This window comes from Aquila chrysaetos, chromosome 1 (assembly GCF_900496995.4).
Source record: "Aquila chrysaetos chrysaetos chromosome 1, bAquChr1.4, whole genome shotgun sequence".
Taxonomy (NCBI): Eukaryota; Metazoa; Chordata; class Aves; order Accipitriformes; family Accipitridae; genus Aquila; species Aquila chrysaetos.
In genome coordinates, this window is record NC_044004.1 from 80,469,954 (window position 1) to 80,482,729 (window position 12,776).

The 12,776-nt window shown below is 39.1% G+C and overlaps 1 long non-coding RNA gene across 1 annotated transcript; it reads left to right on the forward strand.

The window, feature by feature from the left end:
- Positions 1 to 8,498, forward strand: LOC115346912. The gene is made up of 2 exons (XR_003925307.1): positions 1 to 4,020; positions 7,884 to 8,498. It is a non-coding gene; the product is annotated as an uncharacterized LOC115346912 (long non-coding RNA).
- The last annotated feature ends 4,278 nt before the right edge of the window (positions 8,499 to 12,776 follow it).

Sequence of the window (12,776 nt, forward strand, 5' to 3'; positions counted from 1 at the left end):
TCTACCTACTTGATAGCTACCCTACATTTATGCACTTGACCTCTGCTGCCTAGATTTACAACTGAGTGTTATATGCGTAGATTCATAGACAATATTTTCCATATCATTTCTTCAATATGTGAAACTGCTTTTGGATAGGTCAACAGGATCATTTGACGCACAGTCTTGAGGTTTATGTGATTGATGTATAGTACCTGAACGCATCTTTTCTCCCTTTGCTCTTTTCAGCCGTTTCACACTTCGTTCAATTTTCAGAAAGACAACTAGCCACAGCTCAAAAATTTCACCAGCTGGTTTTTCAAGGTTCGTCAGGTTTATCAACCAATACTTTCCAACAACCTGCTAGTCAGTTGATTTCAAATAATCAGAACTATCTAAGTACTCTTTGATCTGTTTCTTCTTTATTTGAGATCTTGTCTTGGAGATCTTTCCTCTTTCTCATTGTGTTAACAACCTGATCTCAACTGACATTCTGATACAAAAAACATTCAACGAGTTGACGATCTGATGATAATTTGTTGCCAGCTTTCCTTTCATGTTGAGTAGTGAATTTTGGATTTATTTTCATTATAGATTATTTAATTTTTTTTTTTTCTTGTAATTGCTTATAATTTGTCCCTTTGGCTCTTTGGCTACATCTTAATGAAGTGGGCTGCTTTCTGTTACTTATATACTTCTTCATCATTCTGAAGGTCAATAAGCTTCTCACATTTTGGCCAACTGTGTATCTCATTATCTCCCCTTTCTGATTTTCTCAGTGGATTAGGTTGTGCTTGTGCCCTTGATACAGTTTCATCAGGAAGTCGGCCAACCTCCATCATTCTCCCTGCTCTTACATTCATCTCCCACGAGAGATCATCTGTCAATATCTTGAGATTACTGAAGTTTGCACTCCTAAGGCCAACTGTTTTTCTTTTGCCGTCCTTTCTCTTACCATCCCAAAAAGTAGGAATGAGGTTACTTCATGGCAGCTCTTGGCAAGCTGGCTTCTACTTCGCTGCACTAAAGCTTCCAACGTTTAGACACACGTTTATCATCAGAGCTCCCCACCCCTTTCTCTTTTACCATTTTGGCAAAAACAAATGTAACCGGTACAACCCACAGCCTCCAGGGTAGCTAGTGTCCCATTGTGCTATTTTTGCAACAGATACCCTATTCCAACAAGTCCAGCGCTTGGGTGATTTTGACCATGCACAAAAAGGCTAGCCTACTATATCTACTACAGCACTCTGATTGTTTTGACTTTTTTTTTCTTTTTTAATAAATCCCCAACTATGATATCACCCTAAATCTTTGGAAAGTTTAAATCATTGAGAAGGAAGTCTTTGTGATGTGCATTTTTCATGCATGTCATCCAGAAATACAGAAGAAGTTATTTCTTTTTCATGGGTTCATATAATCCACCTAAACTTTTATATAAGCAACCCAAACTTTGCTTGGCTTTGGAATGTTTAATTTCATTTATGAGTTCACATTGTAAAATGCAGTGAAGAAAAGACATAATCTGGATTATATACCAGCATCGATTCATGAAGGAGCACACCCTTTGTAAAAAACTAATAAATTCCACAGAAGGTGAAACGATAGAAACAGTGGATTTTAATTTTTTGATATAAGGTGTCATCATTTGTGTGAAATTCAAAGTTACCCATGCGAAACAACTCATACGTAACACACGTATCAAGTAGATCTAATTCAAGATCACAAATCTTCATCCTCGGGTAACTAATTATTTTGTCCATGACTGTGGACTGCTAGAGCCTGATTGTCTTACTGGCAAATTAAGAATTTAAATTAGGATTACTATGCACAAAAGAAATGTTGAAATTGAAACACACCCTTTCAGATAAGAGAGAGTATTCCTGTAGATATGACAGTAAGGTCCTGATACATCAAGAAACCCACCAGAGTCAGAAAAAAAGGTGAAACAGAAGCTGATAGGGAATGTGTTTGGGCAGGCTAAGAATAGTAGCTGTAAGGTACACAGGCTGCAATCTCTCATTCTCATTTCTGTCTAGAAGGAAGAATTATGCTGTAACAGGAAAAATTGCTGAAGGTTGAGGAACCTCAGTTCCACACAAAATAGGCAACGCGTACTTATCTTTTTTTTCGTTAGGGAAAACAAATTGTTTTACCAAGTGAACTATCAATTGTTTAGACATGGGAATTGCAAGTACAGGGATGAAGCAAGCAGGTACCAGTTGAGAATCTGTCCAGCAGGGGCACTGGAAGCCTTTCAAAAATGTTATTAAAAAAACTCCAAATAACCCAAAACTTGCATTTCATAATGGAGGAATAAATGAAATCTTCTGTAAATTATGACAAGCTTTTCTGAACAATTAACCTGTAGTAAAGATGTTCTGACATAGCAAAAATTCAGAGGCAAAGACCACTAAGGACATGGGCTGCTGAAGAAATCCTATAAAATTGATTGTATACTACATGGAGACCTGAGTCATCATTTTTTCTTATTGCAATGTCTCTTATTCTTTCAGTTCAGTTAAACCTGCAAACAATTCAACCTCTAGAGCTTTAATATTTTTAAAGAGACACTTATGTACAGAAGATGTCTTAACGTGTTTGTTCCGTCAGACTGGGTTTGATACCCTTATTAAAAAATATATATGGCTCACTCGATGAGAAAATCTTCAGAGAGAATGATTTTTCTTAAACTTAAAATTTGAGATAAAAAACTGAGTATAAAAAAGTGAAGAGGCAAGTCATGAAGCAAGGGACAGAAAAGAAAAATGTCTCCGAACATGTTCTACTGAAAGTTTTTATTAAGAAAAGTAAAGCTAAATTCTCTGTTAGTAAGTTAATTAGAATTATTTATTATGTTGAGGGTTTTTTGTGGGAAATCTGAAGAAATAACTTGAAGAAGGACACTTATTTTGAAAGCTGCAATCATAAATTTTTTTTTTTTTTTTTGATCGAGTAATGAAGAGGTAAACAGAAAGCAGTGCGATGGCCTTAGGGCTTGTATTTTAAGAGAGAGCAGAATATGCTTTAGCATATAAAAAAGAAAAACAAATCACAGCACTCTTGAGTTTTAACCCGTAAATAGCTATGGTCAAACTCTGGCTGGTTTTGTTATGGGCTTGGCTGGGCAGGCACGGGTAGCAAAATACCAATAGAGTGGTGGGTAAATACAGCGTGGATGAAGTTCTAGGCACTGGAAGGGAGCACAGTAGTGCTGCTTTTTGCACTCTGCCAGCTGAAAGCACCAGAAATTGCGGCCCGTGCTGACAGCCGGGAACATAAGTTGGGAGCTGAAGATCTCGGCAGCAGGCGCACTAATCCTTTCATATACGTACATCAGTGTAGAGAGATTCAAAAAGTGCAAATGAGTGTAAACGAGAGTCCTTGCGTTGCATCCTGAAATCCTGGAGCCTTAACCCGACTTGGTGTGGCCTTCCGTTTCAAAGCATCATTTCTAGTCTATCCCGTGCTGACATTTGTGGGGAAGAGTGACATCAGGCGCTGGCTGCGGGCCCGCCTGGTAGCAGGAGACGGTTTGCGGCGCGAGCCAGAGGACGAGCCGCGCAGCCCTCCCCGGGACAGGCGTCAGCCAGATGGCCTGGCAGCCATCCCGCGCCGCCGACGGGCAGGCTGGCATCTGGGGCCTCGTATTCGAATGACAGTACATATTTCATTTAGCTTCTCTAGCAGGCACGGGGAAGGGATGCGCTTGTAGAGGATGGCTGTAGCGTTCACAAGAAATGGTATAAATGAAGGCAAAGTTTTAAAGGATGAAGCTGGGAGGCGTTGGCCTTTAAAAAACCTTGATGCGAATTTTTCCTTCGTGTTAATAATAATTTTCCCTTTCATTTCAGTGACGGCTGGGTCAAGATTTTTATTTGATGCTACTCCTTCCTACAAAAGAAATGTTTTCCAGATACAGACCTGGAAGGAAAATAATGCTATATTCTAAATTATTTTTTAAAAAGCTGCAGTTATCACAGAATCAAAAAGCACGGACCTTGGACGCTGCTGTTGCAGTGGCTCGTGGGAGGAATCCAGGTAAATATGAAATGGGCAGGTTATTCTACCAGCTATTTTTGTGAACTCTGATGCCAGCTTTTGACCACAAATGTGAGTGGCGATGTGACTGAAGCAGTTTGAACAGGCAAAGGTTGCCTGTCTCTGAATAAGTGCAACAGTGCTGCAGGGATTATCTTCACCTCGCCATTGCGATACATCGAGGTTGCAGATAAATCCTCTGCTCGATGGGCGTTTCCTGCTCAGAATACTACGTCCTACATCTTCCGTGCTCGGCACAGTGTAAGCGCAGCGGCAGGCAGGCAGAGAAATGGGGAGTGGTTGTATACTCCTGTGATATAATGTTCACTAAGGAAGCATAATCAATGGCAGAAGTTGAAATTATTTGTCAGTAGCTCAGACCTTCACAGGAGCTATGAATTTGGGTGTAGGTGAAAAATCAATCCCTATGTCTTTTGTATTCAATTACAGGAATGAATAACTAGACCTGAGCTGAGGGTTTACCCTCTCCAGGACTGGGGCTCGTATTTTATTCCTGGGTAGAGGATTGTCTTTGGAGCACTGTTTGGTTAGATGAGGATCTTGCTGATAAGGCGTATGATTGGTGCTTGCAAGACAGCCGTTCAATTTTCAGGTTTGTCATTGAATTTCAGTATGATTTTGAACCGGTTCTATGTGAGATTCATTGATAAAATGCTTGATCATCTGAAGTAGGAAACAGGAAACAGTAAATGATCATTCAGCAAATTCAGAAGATGGATGCAATTACTCAGATAGACAATGCCAGGCCTTGTATTGTTCCATTCGATCATGATGGGTGATGTTATGAAATAAAAGCTCATCACTGGTATTTCAATCTCTTATAGATTTCTTTCTAGAAATATTCTGTAAGACAATTTTAAAATACATGCACTTATCAAGTACCACATAATGAGGTAATGCTGAGTGCTGTATGCTGCATGAAAAAGAGTAACTCAATCTGGCCAAAGAAATTCAAGGAGAAGTGGATTATATCCACAGAAACCTGAGGGTATATTTAACTCTGCAATATCCGTAGCAAGCAGAGTTTTTCCATGTCTTTTAAGAAGATGAGCAAAAGTAATGTTTGACTCCTACTGATTTTCAGTAGGATTTACATGCCCAGCAACACGAGGATCCCATCCAAGAAGAACTAAGTTTCTTTTTATGTTTTTTAAGTTACTAATCTTCAGTGTTTCATTGTGTAATACCTAAAGGAAAAGGGATACGGTATCTCAAAACAATGTTTTCTTTGAGGAAGCAAATAAGAAACACAACACAATGTTGGAAATAGAAAAGCAGAGCCTTATTTTACTGTATTGCAGGACGTGTTTGCTACCAAGCCTGCTTAAAAAATAATTAACAACATGGAGTCAGATTTTCAGCTGTGCGGAACTTTGCCTGAGGGGGATGACAGGGATGAAAACATGGCTCTAAGTCACCTTCTACTGCAGATCTCTATACTTTCCTGCGTATAATTCTAACTTAAACTCTGCTCTTGAATATTAATTTCCACTCTTCCTCACTACAGAGAGGACTGGCCATTTTAATGGTGATGTTATCATTATTTCCAGCTCCAGAATTCCTTTTTTCAGAGTTAAAATGCTAAATACCAAGATACTGAAATTGAAAATAAATACTTCAATAATATTATGCAGTCACTTGCTCTGGTTGTTAAAGTAAGATTATCTGTAATCTACCATAAGTTCAGACTGGCTCCATATCTTCATAGATTGAACATGAAAGAAATGAAGTAAACCAGTTTATTTTAGCCCTGATAGCATGGGGGAAAAGGATAGAGAGAAAATCTGGGAATTCCAGGTCATTTACTTTACAAACTCACTAGTTATGGCACACAACAGTCCGCAGTCCGAAAGCTGAAGTCTTGTGAGGTTAAAGTGACAAAACTGCAGAAAGTCAGGCCACTCTGCCAGTGGAGAGAGTGCTTTGTCTACACCAGTCATTGTTTTATTGTTAGCCCTTTCCTTTCAGGAATGTTAAAATTCACCAAAATACGTCTAAGCAAAGCAGGTATTTGCTGTTGTTTGCCACTGAGGTTTCTAGGACAAAGGGGTCTTCTGAGGGGCCATAAGGATCAGTGAACTCTCACTCTACAGTCTTGGTAATGCTGTATCACATCTATTTTATTTGAGTTTCTGATCCGTTTTGACATCTTACATATTCCTGTCTTAAAGGTCAAACCTGCTTCTTGCCAGCGATAACTGACAAATGAAAATATCAGTGTTCTAGAAAGATGACATCCATAATAGGTTAATCTCATCTTTATCAACTGAACTTGATAGGACGCTCTTGAAAAGTGATTGGGGATATTCACCATAAGCATTTCTGAGCCTGTGAAAAGCTCAACTTAAGCTTCCGTTATAATAGACTGTAAAACCAATCAATGTGATATCTGAAAAATATTGGTGGATCAAGGCAGATGCCAAGTTTTCACAGTCACTTAGGATTACTCTATCAATGAACTTGACTTCATAACTGAATCTGCAAAGGTGCCCTCCAGAACAGAACAGTTTTTAAAGGACCTTACTGTCAAAAGAGCTCACAAAAAAAAGCACCTTGTATTTTTCTAATATGTGTTTCTGAATCTGAATAATAGACAAAGGAATTTAAAAATGTCTGGAAAAAAACCCTGAACAAAGTCAGTAGACTTCACGTGTGTCCACAGTGGCATTACAGGTTTAGCTGGTGTGTTCAATGTAGTAAAATTAATACGGATAGAAAGATTGAGAACAAGGATGATTGGGATAAGGAACAGGAGAACTAAATGGCCCACAGCTCTTGATGAGGAACATCTCTAGCAGCAATGGTTCACTGTTTCCCGCAGTTCAAGAACTAAGGGTCAACAGCTGAAATTATCACGTGACAGGTTGAAAAATGAGAGGTGCTTAACCTGCTGAACGTACCACCACAGGCTGCTGCTGATGCAGGAAGCTCACATGAATTCAAAGAGCAATCAATCAGACATTCATGGGAAGAAAGAAAAAAAAAAAAAATCAATACTGACTAAACAGAAATCTCTGCTATGACACGGTAAATTTCCAATAAAAAGAGGACTGTAGCCTGGGAGAGACCAGGCCAGTCCTCACAATAAAGTGGTTGTAGTCTTAAACTCTGCAGACATCTCTTACGGGCTGCTGCCAGAGACTCGTTTTTGGGCTAGGCAGATCGAATGATGTGGCTACATATTTTTCCTTGCTTCTTGTGGCTGCATTTTACTGCTCTGATTTAGGATGGTAGATGACATCAGGTAAATTACAGCTTTTGTGTAGGAAAACACATTCCTTTTATGCTGAGTAGGAAAAAGTCCATCTGTTGGGAAAAAAATAATTGTAATTTACATAAATATTCTTAAAAGGTACTTTCCCTCCACTACATCTGTATGCCTGGGCTCTTGAATAGCCAAATCAGTTTTGGGAATATAGAATCATAGAAGCATTTAGGTTGGAAAAGACCCTTAAGATCATCGAGTCCAACCATTAAATATGCTTACTCTTTGCCATGATCAGAAGAAAACTTGAATCAAATTTTATTTGAGTTTTTGAAAGAAGTTGAGAGAACGTCTCCATCCGTTATCATATCCCAACTTGCCATTTCACTTCCAATTTTTTTCAGAATCCGACCTGGGTAAGCAGAGTATCTCAGGAGGATTCGTTCCTATGAGAGGGAGCAAGAGTGGGAAGAGTCGAATTCAAATCGAAAGGGATTTCTCTCAAAATTTAACATGTTTTAAAGGTACTAGAAATAATAGGGTTTCCTAGCTGCATCTACCCTTGCTATAATCTTGTCCCGATTCAGAAAAATGACTAAGCATGTGTTCAATTTGAAATGTGCCCGTGCTTTTTCAGCCAAGAGAAAAAAAATGGAAGCATCGCAAAACACTGAAGTAAATGCCTGCACGTAGAATCATACATTTCACCAACGCTTATATTGGGTACGTATGTCTCCATTGTTCTGCAGAAGTCATCCTAAAAGTAGCCTCAAAAGGACAGATGATGTTTTTGTACAAACAGTGTTTGGGCTGCCCACAAAGATAAGATGGTGTTGGGTCTCGGGAGCGCCGTGCACTTCAGGCTGTTGAACGTTTAGGCCAGCTCAGGAGTGCTGTAACACATCATCCTGTCTGGAACAGTTTTGCCGTGAAAGCTGAGAAAGAAAATGCAGAATTAAAAAAAAACGAAAGTAATCTACCTCTGTAAAGGATCAATTTAAAAATGGTATCCAGAAAAAATTAACTATGCCACTTCATAAATAATATTAAAGAAAACAAACAGTAAATTGAAATTATTCTTTACGAATGCAGTTCTAAAAGAGTTACTGTCAGAGCTGTACCCTTCTGCTGCAGAAAGCAGTCATTGCAGATGCTGTAAAAATGCTGAATACAATTTATAGATTCGCTTTTATGATGTTAAGATGACACTAACATGGTACCATGATTATTAATTATAACAGTGTAAAAACCATCTGTGACTTGGCTTCTCTTTATTGATAGAAAAGATGTGCTGAAGGCTGCAGTAACGTATGGATAGTTTCATTCACCACTATATTACTCCAATTTTCAACTGATGTAACATAATATTACAGCAACATGAATATGAAGTACCACAGTGGGGAGTCAGCCCTCTGGTCTGCATTATTCCAGAACAATAGGCAGATGACATATGGGTAATAGCATTATGTTCTCTAGGAGAGATAGTAAAATGTAAAATAAGAAACAGCATCTTCTAAGCAATTCCACAAAGTTTAATTTAAAAGGTGTGATCTTACAGCTGTCCGGCAGATGCCCACTAAATATTAGAAAGGCAAATGGTGGTAGTCTAAGTCACCCTCCTGGTAATTGGGCAGTATTGACAGTCTAAAGTGAATTCCTGTCCTTGTCTAAGTCAATTGCAAATTGGATGTGGGTGTTGATTTGGATGCGGGAATGAATTCATCCTCCAAGTACTCTTCTGTGCAGTCTATCACAATTACTCATAGTCTGCATTTTCACATTGCTTAGTGAAGTGCCAGAGCTAAAACCTTGAGGAGCAGACCTTAATCTGACTATTTAAAGAAGTTTAATAATCTCCTTCTTTAATTTTTTTTGGCGGAAATCCTAACCGACTTTGGTTTTACATAACCAGAGTTAATCCAAAATATGTCTCTTCAGGCCACTTTCAGTCCCTGCATAGATCATAAAACACATTTTCCACCCCCCCACCCCCCTCCCCATCTTTCTCCTTGCTGGTAAAAAAAATGAAAGGAGTGAGAGATATTGTGAAGTGAAGGCCAATTGCAAAGTTCTCCGCTCTCACCTTGGAAATAATGAGGGAGAATATTGCCCAACAGACAGAAGGTTGAACTGATGAAGATACCTTATGAGGAATGTATAAGGAATTATTATATATAGAAACGGAGTGAGTATTGAGGATGTAACTTGGAGATTCACTATAGACATTTTCCCCAAACATAGGAAGAAGCATTTTCTAATATTATTAGAGATTACTAGTATTGCTATTATTATTGCTGTTATCATTATAACTTTCACCTCAGGGCTCAGGTCAGCAACAACAACAATTTCTACAAGGTTATCAGGATTGCTGAATGTTTCCTTTTCTGCTCAGTGATGCTCAACAGCCTTATTTCTGGTCAAAATAATTTTAGTGGGAACTACGAAGCATAAAAATAATGAGACCAATTTTCATAAAGACATCTTTCCCTTGTGAATGCAATGTGCAATCACAGCAGAGCAGTGGCAGCAACTCGCCATTTGTGCTTCTGAAGCAAAAAGTGTTAATGGTGCTGAACAACACCCTGGTTGAATCTGCGTCCAGTTCAGGTCACCCTTGCTCAGGAAAGAGGATTTCAAACAAAAATATTTGCAGAGAAGGCCTACTTGGATTTTAGGTAGAAAAGAAAGTCTGTCATTCTGAAAGACACTCAGGAAGTTAGGTTTGGTAGAGACAGTTTAAAAAGGGGTATGCATCCTTTTAAATATGTATATCATAGGAAGAAGTATGCAAGATAAAGCTGGGAAATGAAATATAACTTGGGGAGAAAATCGGAAAAGCAGCTTGCTGATGCCTCTGGACTAGTCTTCTAATTTCTGCAATGATGGAAAATATTTGAAGCTGGATCTTGAGAAGTTCCTGGTGGGTCCAGCTTGACATTGGCAGTACCGGGGTCCTGCAGAGACTGGCTTTGGCCACCCAGAAGCTGCTATCCATTTCTGTATGCTCTAAAATACAATTGTTGGTAAACGTGGTGTAGTTAGACATGCATGTGCTCGGGTACGTGCCATTGGTTGACTTTTGGTCCAGTTCCAAAGGGAGCCTGGGCCGTGGCCCCACTCAAATGTTTTTTTTTCTATTGGCAAATTCAGCACAGTACAGCTTTGGAAGATTTTTAATATGAACCAGTCTCTTCCTTTCTTTCACTCAGGGACCTAAATGAGCCTCAGTTTTTAGCAAGAGAGGGATTACAACAAACTCTGTTCTTTCTCCCCGTATTGGATTCCCAGCTGTAGAAAGAATTAAGCAATGAGGTGAAATAATTGTTTAAAATTACTGAAAATGAATCTTGATCACAACCTCAAAACTGAGAATCATGATCATTATATTTGCATTCTCATGAATGTACATGAAGTTATTGTTGTGTACCAGAGTATATATTTGTGTATTAACTTTATCAAATTTAAGTGTTTGTGATATCTCAGTGAGCATGAAATGTAGTTACTTGGTTGCACCTGTTCATAATAATTGAATTCAATATTCATGAATGATTTTGCAGTAACCATGTGCATGAGCAATGATCATTAAGACAGGCTTCCAGCTCCCCAAATGTTGTACTGCAAGTGATCTGTGAGCTCTGTGAAAACAAAGGTTTATAAAATATCAGCTGATGCTTTGAAATGTATGCACAGGTGATTGCTTCTCTTGGCCAGGGTAACAAATCCCTGCTTGTTTACAGATGGGAATTCACCTTCATGTAGCAATTAGGAATGATAGTAAATAGAAAGGGATGCTATCTAAATTAAAAAAGATCATGCTAAAACTAACAACTGTTAAGTCAGCTGAACCAGAAGCAGCCTGGAAAAGGCAGAGGATGAAAATATTGGAAGTTAAACGTGCCAAGACTGGCAAAAGTTGAAAAGCAAAAATCCAAGTAAGCAGGAGAAAACCTAAACCATGAAGATAAGATTATTTAATTTAACTTGTAGTAATGAAATAAAACAGTTTGTCTTCCAAGAGACCTTTGTTTATCCCTGAGCTTATCTGTTCTCATCCTGAAATATCTGAAAGGTCACGGGCGAAACCAGAATCCTGTTTGAGCTGATAGGAGTAGCACCTCAGGTTAGATGAGATAATGTAGCTAGGGGACGTGTCCAGGCACCTCTCTCTGGAGGGGCCACAGGGTTTGATGTGGAGGTGGCCAGGGGTCCTGGGATTCATACAACCTGTTCTTGTCAGATTAAGAATCTTCACTTACATCTCGCATGGTCGTTCTTGTTAGATCAGATTATTACAATCCCTACACTTGGTAAAACGGTGCCCAAACAATAGTTCGATGCTCAAATTGCCTAGTTCATCTTTTCCTGATAACTGTAATGGTTCAGATGTAAGTAATTACTTAAAGGTAGAGATATGTTGTCTAATAAACCCAGCACCCAGGCTGGCAGATCACTTACATGTACTGCACGGAGGACCTATTCCTCAATGCAGCGTGACTCAGCTAGAGCTACATAGCCATGCAAGAGTGGACTCCAGCACGGCCTTCCTCTGCTCTATTTGAGATCAGTAAGTGTTAGAGTCTTTCATTGACTTGTTCAAAAGGCTTTGAGCAGGTGCTCAGCTGGCTTATATTATGTATTGAGGGAACACTTCAGTCCTACAAGTACATTGTAGTGCTGCTGGCTAATTAGAAATTGGCACATCTGAGTCACAGCAAGGCTAAAACTGAATATGCAGGACTTTTTCCAATGGCTTTTACTAAAAATGTAACAGTCATGAGATTGCTTTGTATAAAGCAAGCACAACTTCCCATGAGTAGGTGTGCCTATTTACAGCGATTACAATAGGCACTGTGGCTAGCAGGTTTTGCATCATCGATGCCTGAAAATCAGGATGAAAACTGGTCTTTTTCTCCTCTCCTTCCATCCCTGCTTAGGTTAGCATCTTTCTCTTTGGGATTTCCTGGACAGAAGTATGCATCTCATACATGGGCATTTAGCCCAGCGTTTATAAGATTTATTGGATTTACTGCAAATGAACAGATGATGTCCGGCAAGGCTAGTATTTCCGGAAGAGTATACAAAATTCTTGCAACTGATTTGTATGGGCAAGGCAATGAAGTCACACATTTCTGGACGGAGCATAGCTTGTAGAGCTCCTGTGGTTTCTCTTAGTAAAATGCCAAAACCCACTGCCGTTAATTTCCTATCAAAAAAAAAAAAACAAAAACACAAACCCCCAAAAAAAGGAAGGTGCAATGAGGTACATCCAAATCTAGGATAGTCCTTTCTAGGCCAATAGCGTACCGTACAAGTATGCAAAACTTATAGGTTTTGTCTTGCACATGTTGAATGATTGTCTGAACATGTCTAAATTGTTCCACCAACCTTTAAATGTCCTCTGAATCACATCTGATCTAGCGTCAGATGGTACAGGGAATAGGTAATTCCCAGTGAGCTGCACAGTTTGAAAGATCATATAAACAGCTGGGGTTTGGTTCACCTCTGCTTTACTTTAATTTCACTTTGCTGT